At 35.7% G+C, this 17,114-nt stretch overlaps 1 protein-coding gene across 1 annotated transcript in view; it reads right to left on the bottom strand.

Moving 5' to 3' along the window:
• LOC110452400 (pancreas/duodenum homeobox protein 1-like) overlaps window positions 1-17,114 on the bottom strand; it is a 42,997-nt gene that overhangs the window by 14,416 nt on the left and 11,467 nt on the right. The window lies entirely within an intron of this gene.

Raw genomic sequence — 17,114 nt, 5'->3', positions numbered from 1 at the left:
GTAAATACATTGTAGTCTAGTGCCGATTGCAGTGCAAATATCATGAATATATATTGTAGTCTAGTGTCGATTGCAGTGCAAATATCATGTGAATACATTGTAGTTTAGTGTCGATTGCAGTGCAAATATCATGTAAACACATTGTAGTCTAGTGCCGATTGCAGTACAAATATCATGTAAATACAATGAAGTCGAGTGTCGATTGAAGTGCAAATATCATGCAAATACAGTCTAATGTCGATTGCAATGCAAATATCATGTAAATACATTGTAGTCTAGTGCCGATTGAAGTGCAAATATCATGTAAATACATTATTGTCTAGTGCCGATTGCAGTGCAAATATCATGTATATATATTGTAGTCTAGTGTCGATTGCAGTGCAAATATCATGTAAATACATTGTAGTCTAGTGCGGATTGCAGTGCAAATATCATGTAAATATATATTGTAGTCTAGTGTCGATTGAAGTACAAATATCATGTAAATACAGTTTCATGTCGATTGCAACTTGCAAATATGATATAAATATATTGTAGTCTATCTATTATCTAATAGGTTGGTAATATCTTATTTCTTTTCATATAAAACAATTTCATTGCTGGCGTGTAAACTTGTTCATAAGTCAACGTCAATCGCAGTATATTAATGGAAAGTCTAGTAAATGTAAATCATCATGTTCCGTTTACAAATTGAAAAACCTATGATATCCTATACTACTGTTAACGGATATACCCAGTAATGACCGTTGGAAATCTGTACAATATATAATCTATTATCTACTAACCAAAAGACCCCCACTCTGAGATTCGCATTTTTTATATTCATATAAATGAATAAGATATTTCACTTTATTTATATGATATTCCAAAATGAAATTCTGTTTGAAATTATTTAATTTCCCACACAAAAAACATCCTCTAGTTTTTTCGTGACATTTCACGGATCAAGGATAATCTGTCTAAAACTATGTCCGATATCCCGAGGATAGCTCTGCTCTCTGGGACGTGTGACCAGGGCAGGCTGGATTTATCCTCCTCCCCATGCACGGGGTTATCCATTGATCGGCTTGTACCAATTATTAGCTTTTGGATAGCGAGTAGAACAAAAATCAAAATCTCTTTATTTGATTTGCTTCTCATGGCCTGTCAAAACATGGTCCTGATCGATAATCCGGAATCCGTGCAGGTGTGCTGTGAGGCGACAGGTAACATGTCTATTTCTTACCGGACAATCTCCTCCCCCGAGAAAACTTCTATGGGGATAAGTTGCTCGAGTTCCAATACGACTCGGTCACCTCTCCGGAAATAATTCGTAATATATCACATTTCATATTTTCAGATATTATTTCTTTAGCTAACGGATTCCAATTTTTATCAAAGATTAAATCTGTCTCACTATGGTCCTCGTCTGTTTGGAAAGGATTTATATATAACTCTTGAAATAACTTTATTTGATTCCCCCAATTTTTGACAAAAGAGTTGAAGCATGACTACCCTAATGTCGAGACTTATCTAGGTTTTTCTCATGTTTAGTCCTAAAATTCTTCAAATGTTGACAAAATGTTGCCAAAATCGTTACCATTGCATATGATGTTTGGCACATGATACACTGTATTCCGTCTTTGCGTATTGCAGAGTTATCTTCTCTTTGGAGCAGGTATTAACTGTTACGTCACTTGTTTGTGACAGTAACGTCATCAATTTGTGAGAAAACGACGTAATTTTCTCACACAAACAAATGACGTAACAATCAATACCTGCTCCCAAGAGAAGATATCTCTGCAATACGCAAAGACGGAATAAAGAAGGATTAAGACTTAGTGTGGTCCTTAGACATAAAAAAGTATGAAATTAAAATTAAGCTTGATCCTGACTGTGTTAAATGATCCGAAAACTTAGCTGGATCATTAAACACATCGTTATCCTAAAATTCGGTATGCACCTTAATCTCATTATGATTTTTAAACTCATTATGATCCTAAATGTTAGTGCGAACTGCAATTCAATACTCCTCATACTCATTTTTATCCTAAAATTCAATATAATCCTAAAACTCATAATGATCCTAAATGTCAGTACGACCTTAAAATTAAACACTCCGAATATTCAATTTGATCCTATAACTCAGTATGATCATACACCCATTGTAATCTTAGATCTAATTACATGTACGATCATATGCTCATTGTTATACAAGGATTGAATTATTATAAACTAATTGTACTCCTCAAACTCCGTAGGACCCTTTTACAAAGTAGATTCTAACAAAAGTGAGATGTAAAAAGTCAGTGATCTCAAAATTCATTGTGATCCTAAAATTCACTGTGACCCTTAATTCAGTGTAAACATAAACTCAGTGTGATCCTTATATCTCAGTGTGGTCCTAAACTCAGTGTGATCCTAAACTTTGTATGATCCTAAATTTCAGTGCTATCCTAGAACTCAGTTTTATCCTAAACTCAGCGTGATCTTTAACTCAGTGATATACTAAACTCAGTTTATCCTTAACTTAGAGTGATCCTAACTTTTGTATGATCCTAATTTCTTATGATCCTAAAACTCAGTGTGATCCTAAACTCAGTGTGATCCTTAACTCAGTGTGATCCTTTACTCAGTGATAACCTAAACTCAGTGTGATTTTAAAACTCAGTTTTATCCTTAACTAAGTATGATTCTAAACTTAGTGTGATACATTATTCAGTGTATCCTATACTCAGAATGACCCTAAAAATAAGTATGATCCTAAACTCAGTATGATCCTAAACTCAGTGTGATCCTAAACTCAGTGTGATCCTAAACTCAGTATGTGATCCTAAACTCAGTATGATCCTAAACTCAGTGTGATCCTAAACTCAGTGTGATCCTAAACTCAGTATGTGATCCTAAACTCAGTGTGATCCTAAACTCAGTGTGATCCTAAACTCAGTATGATCCTAAACTCAGTATGTGATCCTAAACTCAGTATGATCCTAAACTCAGTGTGATCCTAAACTCAGTGTGATCCTAAACTCAGTATGTGATCCTAAACTCAGTGTGATCCTAAACTCAGTTTGATCCTAAACTCAGTATGATCCTACCCTCAGTATGATCCCACAACTCTATTTGATTCTTAACTCATTTCGATTAAATTCGGTATATACTCATAAAATTCAGTAAAAGATAATTACATTGTGTGATCTTATAAAGTTAACACTCTTAACACTCACTATGATGCTAAAAGTTAGTGAGATCCTTCAAAAGACCGCGCGGAATCAATGAGTGAGCTTAGCTATTATAGTATTTCAATGAACAGGTTTTTTATAATGGTAACCGGCATTTGCCTGGTCAATTTTGTAATCTTTCTTAAGACAAGCAAGCCATAGTTTGAAGGAATACAAAAAAATAAATATGCAAGGTAAACTATGTATGAGAAAGGTACGCGTTACAATTTAGAAACAGAGGTTAGGTCTAGACATCGTGACGGAATTCCATCCAATTTTTTGTTCTGATGTAATTCTTTGTCGAACAAAGCGGGTATACTTTGCATATATTGTTTACCGCTGCACAAGGAGGAGATAATACATGACCGTACCACACCCAGTTCCAAGGTTTATTGAATAAAACGTCAATCAAGTAAACCACAGACTGATTTTTATATTCGGAGTGCAATTATAACATGTCTTTTTCACTCTAGCACACTATAAGTATATTTGGATCACAGAGTCAGTATCTTAAACACTATCTTTCTCTTGTGGACGCTATTGGTTTTCCTGTGGACAGGGTTACTTGGAAACAAAGTGAGTCTTTTAGAAAAGTCACGAATTTACCCGAAACGCTAGGTTTCTCTTGGAAAACCACAAGCCTTAAGGATATTATTGGTCTAGAGAACTCTAAGGGCGTCTTGGTAACACCATCTGTTTGTATATATGCATTTTTGGAATAGACAGGTCGCTCGGACAGATTTTGGCTTTCGGGTTTCTGGAACTGTTGTGGATAATATTTTTTCTGTTTGAAACATCGCGATTTTCTTAAACGCTTATCTCTGGTTTTTCTAAACATTGTCTGCATGTTGATAAGTGCAAGTTATAAACAGGGTTTATGTAAGATGTACCTTCGGATTTTGTTTGTTTTTGTTTTTGTTTGGGTAAACGTCCTTTCAACAGCTAAGGTCATTTAAGGACGTGCCTCAATGTATGTTGTGTATGCGTGGTTGCGTGTATGTGTGTGTGCCGGTGACAGGGTATGTTGGTGTATTTGCCTCCTTGTGATAGCGCGGATCTGATGCCGACTTTAGAGTGCTATCTCACTATAATACCATGTCGAAGGCACCTAGCTAAGCGTTCCGCCCGGTAAGATGTTGCCATAACCCTAAATGCTTAACGTTAAGCAGGGAATAACAACTACCATCTTTGAGGACTTTGGTATGTCCCGGCCTGGGGACAGCACCCATTGCCTTCCTCACCTGGGCAAACGTTCAACATTAGAGCCAATAGTGAGGTATTGCCAAAGCAAGGCTCAAGGGGAAAATGTTGGTAAGAAGTAGAGAGAAATATAAACTGGAGAAATATAAACTGGAGGCACATTAGTCTAGTGGTAGGACGCCGGGTTCGTGACCGAAGGGTTGCGGGTTCGAGTCACGGCACGGCACTGTGTTGTATCTTTCAGCAAGATACTTTACTCCGCTGGTTCCAGTCTACTCAGTTGTAAATGAGTACGTGGTTAGGCAGTGCTAGAATTGTTGAATGCTAGCTGTTAGCACCGAAAGGGCAGCTCCGGCTGTATGCTCCCCAGGGAGTTGAGAAATATATTGGCTGGTTGCAAAGGCCCTATAACCACGGAAAATAATTTGTGAACCGCTTTGAGACGACCTACGAACTAGGTTTGGATACAGCGGTATATGAGAACCTCGAATTATTATTATTATTATTATTATTATTATTATAAAGACCCCAAATATTGCAATGGGTTCAGCAGATATGTTTTGGTAGCTTTAGTGTCCCGAAGTATTGGGCACAACAGCGAATCCCCAATTCTGCATGGGGTTCCCCACATTAGTCGCCTCTTACGATACATGCAGTGGGTAACAGAGGCGATTTTTTTTCTCAATCCCTGACCTGCAGGGGTGTGTACTATCAAAACATCCATGGCGAGTCGTTTCTTAAATATCTTGTATCTTTTTGAATCTCAGTAAATCAGTTAGATGACCACGTGTGTTTTCATTCATAATATTTAAATGTACCCCTCTTGAAATAAATCGGGATAATTCCATCTGATTCTCTTCAATATATACTATGGCCTCACTTCGATGACATAATATATTTTTACAGATAATACAATGATTTGATTGAATAAGACAATTTCTATTGCAAAACCTTTGATATCTTGTTTGTTTCATTGGCACGCGCAAAAGAACTGGGAGCTAGTCCGCACCAAGATACCGAATCAGTCAATCCCCAATAGAGTCCTGGATACGTCATCAGAGACAGGTTATAATAGAGAAATTCTGTAATTATGTAACGTGGTAATACTTAACTAAGCATTTCTACCCCCGTTACAATATCTAGACACTAGCATCACGGTAACTCAACAATTTAACACGGATTCCACTCCCCTGTCGGATACCGCGCAATGGGTAACGGCTTTACAAATCCGCGGGCACTGATGACTTCAAATCTCGTGTTTACCTTTACAGTAAAAAAATAACAGGCTTGTCTTCAATATTGAAGAGTGTCAGAATTATATATATTTCAATATTTTTATATCTAAATCCTATGTTTAGATAGCAAGCGGATTAGCTGGCATAATGTTTCTGTTCTTATTTTTGTTTCATTTTTTTTGTGTGTCAATGACACGTTGTAAGGCGTGTCCAAACTTATCTACAGCGTTGCAGTGTGTTTAACGAAAAAAGCTGAATAAGCAAAACATAAGTCAAGGAATTCGAATTAATATTTAAAACATACATTGATTGTTTATTTATCAGTCTGAAATATGTATATCTTAAGGTATACTCATACGCATAATCGTAGATCAAATGTGACGTCTGGTGTTGCCATTCAGTTAGAAAATATCAAATCTTGTCCACATATTTTACTGGAAATGAAGACTTACATAAATACATGAAAAGTAAATTTCTAAATGAAAGAGTTTTTAGATTAATTACCGATCTCCTCTAAACAAAAATAATCTGTGATTCTCAAAGGATGTAAAAACTGTATGAGTTATTGTATCTTTATTTTCAATTATTGTGTATGTATTTGACATTTTTTTTTGCGTGATGCATGTTTTTGACATGTTTCACTTGTTTAAAATATCAAAGTGTTCATCCTACTCGATTCAACACAACTTCTTTAATCTTGAAACTATGAATAAACTCTCCATATATATTAAAATATCAATTAATCTTAATAAACTGTCCCCTTTCAACAGATCTATAGATTCCCTGTGACCACTTCACCCCTTTCAAGAGGTCCTTTAAATCAAACAAGCCCCTCAGACCGGGATATTTGTCCCGACATCCCTAACAGCGGTGGTAATGTGCGTGTTCGAAGTTTGGAGCATGTATAACATACAAAACCAAACACGGACCAAAATATCCGTGTCACACCTCTCCTCTTGTTTAGTGTTTACCAGTTAACAGAGAATATGTACCTCCACTTCCGTTGTTTCAGTGTGTTCAGGTAGATACCCTCCCGTAACGTTGGTGATTTTGTGAAACCCTATACCCATACCTGGTTTGTTTTCGACATCTTTAAAAATTATTTGTTTAATAGTGACTATACCTAGATACCGTCAATATCCGGTCAAGCCTAGTCTATAGTGGCGCGAGATAACCTTGATGTAGTGGATAAAGACAGTTTTAAGTATAATACCATACTTAGAGAACTGTTAAATAATAATGCGTTAAAATCACACCTCGTATTAACAAACAATGAACATTAAAGTCCTTTATCTTAATTTGAAGATTTGTCCAAGTACAACATATTTCAGTGTATTTTAAAGTAATGAAAAAAATAAAAATCTCGAATTCACAACTTATCTAGATTTGTTATTAGCTCAACGCATTCACGATGTTTAAACATACATTTTAATGATGTTTTAATTTACCCACTTGTCTCAATTGTTATGATTCAAGTACTAGATATTTGACCATACTTGTATATTTCAAGATAGTTTTTAGTAATAGAACGACCATTTATGAAAGAGATAGAAGATTTTATTTTCAGGATGAAAACATTTTCGAGATTTTGTCAAACTTGTATTATCCAATTGACAATTGACAAGCTTGACTACATTGGTTTCACTTTTTCTTTTATTTCGAAATTGCGAGAATTCACTAACTTTTATATAAGTATAAACATTTACATGTATCATAAAATAGGATTAAATGTCCATGTGAAGTTAGTAAATATAGAAAAAATAATACTTAACGGCCGAATAAAAAACTAGCTGCTTTCACTCTGAAGAGCCCTGTGAAGGGTGAAAGCAGCTAGTTTTTTAGTCGGTCTTTAAATCTTATTTTTTTCTACATTTACATGTATATATATTTTTTTGGCATTTACACTACCGTTCCTGTAGCTACGCCAATCATTCATAGGTTTACTTCCCAGTAAATTGGATACTATTTCTACAGATGCCTAGACAAGAACGTATATACGTAGTTAAGTATCTTGAACATAGACACCATACGTATATAACTTATCGTTGTACTAACTAATGGAACTTCTACCGCAAAATGCTTGAACAATAGAAAAAACAAGATAAAATAAAAATACACCTCATACAGAGTACAGTACCCGACAAACATTAATTCCGACAGACACCTAGCGTGAAAATCTTTAACTAATTCAGGCGTATATTTGAGCCAAGTTTGAATGTCTTAAATATAGAGTTCGGCTTAGGGCTATTTTGTTTGGCAAAACATTTTTTGTTGGATCAATTCGTCAAAATCATGATATGTAATAGTAAATGCATGATGTGAAAAGGCATTGACGAATTGTAATAACTCGCACCTAATCCATTTTTGAACATTCTGCAATAAACTGTTTTTAAAACAACATACCAGTCACGTCAAACTAATTAATATGCATGTAACGCGAAATACCCTAATCAGCATTACCCTTCCCGCCACCCCAAAAATCCCCATCCCCTTGCGTATAATGTAAGCAGATTAAGTATCTATCTGTTGGATATATCTGATATGGTATTATCAACATTTAAACACACACAGGTACGTAGAATTTTAAGAATTGGGTATCGGAAAGTGTGTGCCGAACCATAAGTAAAATGTATTTCAACCAACATACAAGTCTTCCCATACACATTGCAATAGCAGATTGAGTATCTATCATTTGGATATAACATTTGGCATTGAATTAACAGCATTACACACAAAATGTTACATAGAACTTACGAATTTGGTATCTGAAAGTGTGTGCCGAAAATAAATACACACAGCGATAAAGATCAAAACATGCCGCTTGTAACGACGTACAATGTGCACAGCAGACCTCTTACGACGTACAATGTGTACAACATACCTCTTACGACGTACAATGTGTACAGCAGACCTCTTACGACGTACAATGTGTAAAACAAACCTCTAACGGCATACAATGTGTACAGCAGACCTCTTACGGCATACAATGTGTACAGCAGACCTCTTACGACGTACAATGTGTACAACAGACCTCTTACGGCATACAAAGTGGACAACAGACCTCTTACGACATACAATGTGTACAGCAGACCTCTTACGACGGGCAAAGTGTACAACAGACCTCTTACGACGTACAATGTATACAACAGACCTCTTACGACGTACAATGTGTACAACATACCTCTTACGACGTACAATGTGGACAACAGACCTCTTACGGCATACAATGTGTACAACAGACCTCTTACGACGTACAATGGGTTCAACAGACCTCTTACGACATACAATGTGTACAACAGACCTCTTACGACGTACAATGGGTACAACAGACCTCTTACGACGTACAATGTGGACAACAGACCTCTTACGACGTACAATGTGTACAACAGACCTCTTACGACGTACAATGGGTACAAGCAGACCTCTTACGGCATACAATGTGTACAGCAGACCTCTTACGACGTACAATGTGGACAACAGACCTCTTACGACGTACAATGTGGACAACAGACCTCTTACGACGTACAATGTGTAAAACAAACCTCTTACGACGTACAAAGTGTACAACAGACCTCTTACGACGTACAATGTGTACAACATACCTCTTACGACGTACAATGTGGACAACAGACCTCTTACGGCATACAATGTGTACAACATACCTCTTACGACGTACAATGGGTACAACAGACCTCTTACGACGTACAATGTGTACAACAGACCTCTTACGACGTACAATGTGTACAACAGACCTCTTACGACGTACAATGGGTACAGGCAGACCTCTTACGGCATACAATGTGTACAGCAGACCTCTTACGGCATACAATGTGTACAGCAGACCTCTTACGACGAACAATGGGTACAACAGACCTCTTACGGCATACAATGTGTACAACAGACCTCTTACGACATACAATGTTTACAACAGACCTCTTACGACATACAATGTTTACAACAGACCTCTTACGACATACAATGTTTACAACAGACCTCTTACGACATACAATGTGTACAACAGCCCTCTTACGACGTACAATGTGGACAACAGACCTCTTACGACATAGAATGTGTACAACAGACCTCTTACGACATACAATGTTTACAACAGACCTCTTACGACATACAATGTGTACAGCAGACCTCTTAAGACGAACAATGGGTACAACAGACCTCTGACGGCATACAATGTGTACAGCAGACCTCTTACGACGTACAATGTGTACAACAGACCTCTTACGACGTACAAAGTGTAAAACAAAAATATTACGACGTACAATTGTACTATGCTATCTTTTTTGGGACTTTATTTACAGACCTGGTTCATATATTAAAAGTCTTCGGAGTTACTTAGGATCTTTATCTTTTCTATTCTTTTTTTTCTGCCTTGGTTTCATATCGTTCACCTGTTTCACCTAATCCTGCTGTGTTGATGGTCCGTTATGATGTATATATTTTAATAAAATCAAGTCAATTTCGCGGAGCTATCTGTTATTTAAACATCTATGGATTATAGTAAAGTCAACTCCTGACGACAGGAGAAAATATCATATATGTTGTAAGATGTTATCCAGGTCAGTGGCTGATAAACCACACAATGTTATCAGTAACTTGTTATATATAGTTATCACAACCGGAAGTTTCTTGATAAAAATCCCAACAATAAGCACGTATGTATTGTTGACTTACTCTCTTTCAAACACTGACTTCTAGTAAAGTTAGAGATGTTACTATTCCGTCTTTGCGTATTGCACAGTTATCTTCACTTGAGAGCAGATATTGATTGTTACGTCATTGGTTTGTGTGAGAAAATTACGTCGTTTTCTCAAAAATTGATGACGTTACTCTCACAAACCAATGACGTAACAATCAATACCTGCTCACAAGAGAAGAAAACTCTGCAATACGTAAAGACGGAATAGATCCTATGGGGAGAGAAAATAAATGGAAAATATTTGTTTAGACATTATACTCTCTAACGTAATGGAAGAAATGATCGTGAATTAAACTACTCTAGCTTAAATATAAACATCATGACTTATTTTTATAAACATCATGACATATTTTTAAAATCACAATGACCTAGTTATTAAAACACTATGACCTATTTTTAAGCACCATGACCTAGTTTAACAACATGACCTAGTTATACAAACACCAGGATCTTGATTAATAAACAACATGACCTAGTTATGGAAACACCATCGCCTAGTTTTACAAAAAAGATCACCAAGCTATTTACTCATTACATAGTTTGATTAAAATGTTCATAGGGAGTGAACCTGTCTAATCTGACTCCTGAATAATATTGCATCTTTATTAATCCAACATTATTCTGTATTCCTATATTTTATTGAAATTATCACACATTACATGTACATTCCGATATTTGACCAATGTATTGTGTCAAAAAGAGTGTCGGATTACACACAACGTTCTCTTACTGTCGATTCTCAAACCACGATTGTTTAACGGTTTTTTAACATTGTTAAGCAATTCTCTCATCTGACGACAATATCTTAAATCATATAACTCCTAATTGTTAACTTAACGTGTGACCTATTTATCTGGTATTATCAAGGCCTACGATGACTCAGACAAGACACTGGGTATTCATAACAGAAGTAAACTGGATCATCAAAAATGTCAAATAATGTATTTGGGATACTCTTGTGATACGACTTCAAAGATAGGTGTAGTGTTCAATTTGTACTTGTAGAGTACGACATTCCAGTATCACAGTCCTCATCTAAGCTAAGTACTATCTATATAATACAACACCTCTGACCTTAAATTTTTACTGAGACAAAACATTGAACAAACCGCAATGGACAAAATAAACACAAGACTTCCAACAATCTGCATAAAGGATTAGGCGGTCTTAAGATCTAATCTACGAGAGAGGTTTCTAAGTGTTTGCATTTCGGCTGGTTGACATACAAAGACCGATGGATGTTTGTGGGAAAGTTACGTCGGTAAACCTGGATGCATCGGGCGCCATGACATAACCTAGCACACGAGACACGAAGAGTTAGGCGTTTAGTTTCGTATCAGGAAGGACATCCGGGACTCTGGATTAATTAACATGGCGGCTTGACATACGTCAGGAAAAACTCGCATAAACTACGATAACGTTCCAGCAAGATTTAAGGAAAAAGGTCATCAACATTGTACAAGTCGTAGTTTCGTACCCAAGAAACTGTTATTCAAAACTTTCACCATGAGAACAGTCGTTAAACTTCTCAATAACCTTTCATTAAAGTTCACCAAAAAGTATTTAAACCAGACACCTATGTACATATCCGGGCAATCCTTTTAAGAAACGTTTCAGCTACATCATTTAAAACACCCTTATCTCACCAAAAGTGTCGATTTGCATCATCGTCACTAGTTTACTCACACTTATACGGACAGGTATGCATTTACTTCCATTGCAGTTTTTAAATTAAACATTTATCTCTCTACGATACTAATGCAGAAGGGCATGCCTTACTTAACCATTATTGCAAGTCAAACATCACTTAACAGCCATATCTACGGTTCAGGGTCAAAGATCGGTGCTTACTACAGCATTAGCAGTAGGTGTTAAACGTCAGGCAAACAAGCCGAAGACAGTATAATTCATCTTCCTGAATAAGTGCTTAATTAAAATACTATTACTGTCAAGTTCCGACCGCTACAGTGGGAACTAGGCAAAATAGTGGTTGGATGGGTTAAACATAAACTGTGGCTTTTTCAAAATCAGCTTTTAATTTTCATGTTCATGTATTTTGATACTTATTTCAAATTTGAGACAATAATGAATTTTGATTGTTTTTTAAGGTTGAATTGGCTCTTGTTTGAATTAGGAACTGTACTTCTAGATTGGTTTAGTCTAAATGCATTTGCTTTAAAATGATTTCCTATTGGAGGCATTCACCTTTGTACTTCTTTCATGTCGTTTTTAGTGAAATATTACATAAAATCAACGATCAGTTCGTTTCATTTCACAATATTATCAGCCTACTCTTTCCATCATCGTTGAAATCGCCTGCGAAAAGCAGATTCAATTGTATTTGCTTATTGGTAAAATCCACAAGTTAATTGCATGCACTGATCGAGGGAACAGGATGGTATTTGATCTAACTAAAGCCCCATCATTTGAGATCGCATGTGTTCCTAAATTTACCTAGCATTAGGCATGTCAGAATGTGAGTCCATTTGACACTGGGTAATATTTGTTAAATAAATGTTTTTTTTGTGAAATCCCATTTTTATTGTTACATCGCAATTTCGTTGATGTGTATACAGCGATATGTTCAAATAAGCTAAATTGATTCGAACTTTAAAACGCTTTAATCGGATGTATTTCAAAATCAATGTTAGTGCACCTGAATTATATCAGAAACGAGATAGTTTTTTTTTTTCTTTTTTTTTCCCAATGAAATTAGGAATTCAAAATACCCCACAAAGTAGAATTGTATTTGGATAGACATATATAATATATTCATTAAACTATTAAAAAGAATCTGGGGTATGTAGTTTACAAAACAGTGTAATAACAATAAAAACATACTGTTTTATATCTTATTTCGTAAATATATCGTTGAGAGACGTGATAACAATTGATATGTAATGGTTTTGATACGAGATAAGGGACCAGCATCTTTTTTAAGATTTTTTTTTTTTTTATTATTGATATATTTTAATTTATTTTACAATTCAACATAATTATTATCTTAATTTTGGTAATATGGTTTGAGAAGGTAAGGAACAACGTTTTACATTTACTTGTCACTTAAGATATTATGATTCCAAAAAAATAATAACATTAAATAAAAAAAATAAAAAAAAATATCATAAATATAAAATGAATTTATAAAATAAGATAAGATTTAGAGATCTGAAAAAAAAGCACAAACACTATTTAGTTACAATTTCTCGAAAACAAACTTCCTTTTTGAATATTCATACTACATTGCAATGTCTAATTAAACTCATAGTTATTTGAAGAACTAGGACAAGGAAAGACACTTTAATCAGGTGATCCATGATAGCATAGCTTGATCAAATGTAAAGGTGATTTAACGAAACGTTTCATTGATTTTGAGATAAAATAGTTTATACGAAATCAAAACCTTTTTCTGCAAACACATGAAGCATTACTGTAAAAACAAGGAAGTTTCCATTCATGTTTAATACAATTTAATGACGTCGAGGTCACAACAATGATTGAAACGGTCATTTATCTGAAATTTCAACACATGCCACAACCGAACAAACATCAAAAGCACCTTCTTAACTGAAAACACCACCACATTTCGATAAAAATCAATATGAAACTATTCCATACTTCCCTCTTCCTCAAGAACATGAAATCTACATAAACCTAACCTTTGGATAACTGAAATAATGCAATAAATGTATCGTCTCTAACATTGATTCATTGTTTCTATGTACTGATGAAGAAGAAACTAAAAAAAACACCCTCTCAGATACTTGTTATAACATGTTGACAAGACATGTTGTCATTGAATAAAACAAGATATAGTTCTAAGAGTAAACTCATAAAGTAGAAAGGACCTGTTCTTAGAGACACTGTATTAATGTTACAAAGTGGCTAACGATTTATTTGTCTATTAATCTAAGTCTCTCGACACACACTTCACAGTGTTAAGGAACTTCACAATCGGCCATTGATCAAGGTATCGGTCGCGGAGTCACATTTGGAGTGATTTTCCTGTCACTGCCGATTCTTGGGCAATTTGACAGTGTAGTAAAAACAAGGGGCGTCCGTATCACGATAAATGACCGATATTAGCCCAAGAGACATTAATTTCATCACATACGATGATAAATATTCGTAGGATCTGATCTGTCCACGTATTGTCCATCTCAAGAGGGCTTACGCTATTCCTAGGCTGAACCAGTTATGTTTCATCGGATTATGGACTGTAAATAACATGTAGACAGGTGAACTGCCTTCTTTACGCCCGTGGATTAAGTCACCATAAACGCGTGCTTCTACGACTGCAGTTGTTGTCAACACGATACTCACTGGGTTGAATTACTTCTAACTGGGATAGTTCATGTACTGCAGAATAATTGTACACAAAGCTTTTAAAGCAGGCGCTATAAAGACGACTATTTCTGTTAGGAAAAAAGGTTGACTTTGATGCTAAATATTTCTCTTGCCACTAAAGCTGGAAAATGAAGTGTGTTTATACAAGCTGAGCCGCTACATGTCTTTTTAATGGGAAGGTGAGGTAATATACTCCAGTGTAGAAGGATGAGTAATGGTTAGACGTAAACCGATCAATGAACTACCCAAAAATGTCATCGCGCGGGGACATCACAGCAACCAGGTATCGCCATACACTGCTGACGTTGGCCGTCTAGACGATATCTGTGTTAAACTATAATGCTTACGATGATATATGTTTTTATAAAGTGAAAAATAAAACTTTTTCTGCTAAAAATACGATTAAGATTAATGCCTAAAAGTTATTACATAAAGGATTCATCTATCGTTAACAAAATTATCGTTCCAGCACGATACAAATATAGCATCGCTGATATGAAATTCTTAAAATACGAATTACAGTATCACTATTTCTATAAGCAATACATAACCGCAATTTTACACGTGCAATGTGAAAGAAGAAGAGCATAAATGTTCATCAGGAAAACCGTTTGATAATATAATGTAACAACAAAGCAAAAACTATACAATTGGAAGAAAAGGCCTAGAAATTAACATGTACAATATGTGAAAAAGCATCCCAACATACCGGTTTTATGATAGATAATTAACGTAAAAATCGGGAAACAAAATCCAGGAGGGTAGACTGCAGTAGACCAAAGGAAGTAGAAAGAAGTAAGAATTAACAGAGAAGATACCAGGACTATCCTGTTAGATCGCCTTGTATATGTGTACTTCATCGCTTACACTTACACCTAAACGTCGGACCTATTCTGTTTCATAGATCAAAAACCCCCATCTCTTGTCTACTCTCTATTCCATCCTTCTAAGGGAACATTATTTTAGCGATTACTCATTGAATAACCAATAAACTTTCACAAGACACATACAAATTTGTATCGCTTATTCAAGGATTATCCCGAACAAATTCTATTAAATAAGCACTGAACGACCATCCGCTATCAACAACGGTTAAATCACTTGGATTTGACCTAGATTTACATTGGGGGGTATCGTTAATGAAGCAGAAGACGCTTACTCTTCCGGGACGTCTGGTCTTATTGTATTCTGTCTTTGCGTATTGTAGAGTTATCTCTTCTTGGGAGCAGGTATTGATTGTTACGTCATTGGTCTGTGTAAGAAAATTACGTCGTTTTCTCAACAATTTATGACGTTTCTCTCACAAACAAGTGACGTAACAATCAATACCTGCTCCCAAGAGAAGATAACCCTGCAATACGCAAAGACGGAATATGTACTTTTACAATGGTCTTCGTGTAAATCTTTCTTTTCTTCATATTTTGCTTTAGCTTCATCGATTTCAAGTTAATTGACGGTTTTATTGATACTTCGGTGTTCCCTTTCTTTTGGTCTTAATCGAGTCATATTTTCAAATTTTATCTGAATTAGTGCGCATGGAATGTTCCTTAAAGATTTGATGAGGTAAGAAAATTAAAGATGTCTTATCAGCCTTTTTTTGCAAAATTGCCGAAGATCCATTCCATGAAACACGTTGCAAGAACAAAATAAAGAGTATTGTATATTATTTAATAAACGTTTTCTTTCCAAAATGAAGACTCTTTTCTTAAAACCTGCATAGACAAACACATCATTGTCGATAGCGGGCATGCATGTAGCGAGGCAAACACACTTGTCGAGATTTTTATGCAGTGGTTCTACTGCCCTTGGTGAGAAGTGGATAATTTTCGCCAAACAACCCCGGGTAACCTTCTAAACACGATACGTAGTGTACACCTCGTGTTTCGCAAGTCTGATCAAAGAGATTCCGAACAGCAGATAAACGCTTCATTATCACATCACTTTGCCTCTTCACTCGCTCACCAGGGGGCGTGCACCTAGCGAGATCGGTATTTATGGAAAGATTAAAAAATAGAATGATAAGATTAACATGGGAAATAACACCTAGAACAATACGTAAAACTGAATGTAGAGTGTGTGATTGATTAGGACGCGTAGAAATGAAAACACTGGGTTGGCGCTTCGGCGGAATGGAATTTAGCGTACAACAAATATCTGTTCTCATATTGTTATCAGAATGAAATTTAACGGAAGTACATTTCAAACAGACGTATCGATCAAACTGTGACTTAATTACGCTGAGGTGAACATATGTGATACATTGTTGTAAGGACATGCAGCGGGAAGAATAAATTGATGGCCACAGTGATCTCTTTAAGCAGGGTTCATAATATACAAATGTTACTAATGATTTAACTTGAAATTAACAGGTACCCCGCTAATATTGGAAATCCATATGATTAAGGAGTTTTATACACT

Source organism: Mizuhopecten yessoensis, unplaced genomic scaffold (genome assembly GCF_002113885.1).
Source record: "Mizuhopecten yessoensis strain PY_sf001 unplaced genomic scaffold, ASM211388v2 scaffold6683, whole genome shotgun sequence".
Classification (NCBI taxonomy): Eukaryota; Metazoa; Mollusca; class Bivalvia; order Pectinida; family Pectinidae; genus Mizuhopecten; species Mizuhopecten yessoensis.
The sequence above is the reverse complement of the archived record's forward strand: the minus strand, read 5'-3'. Positions and strand labels throughout refer to the sequence as shown.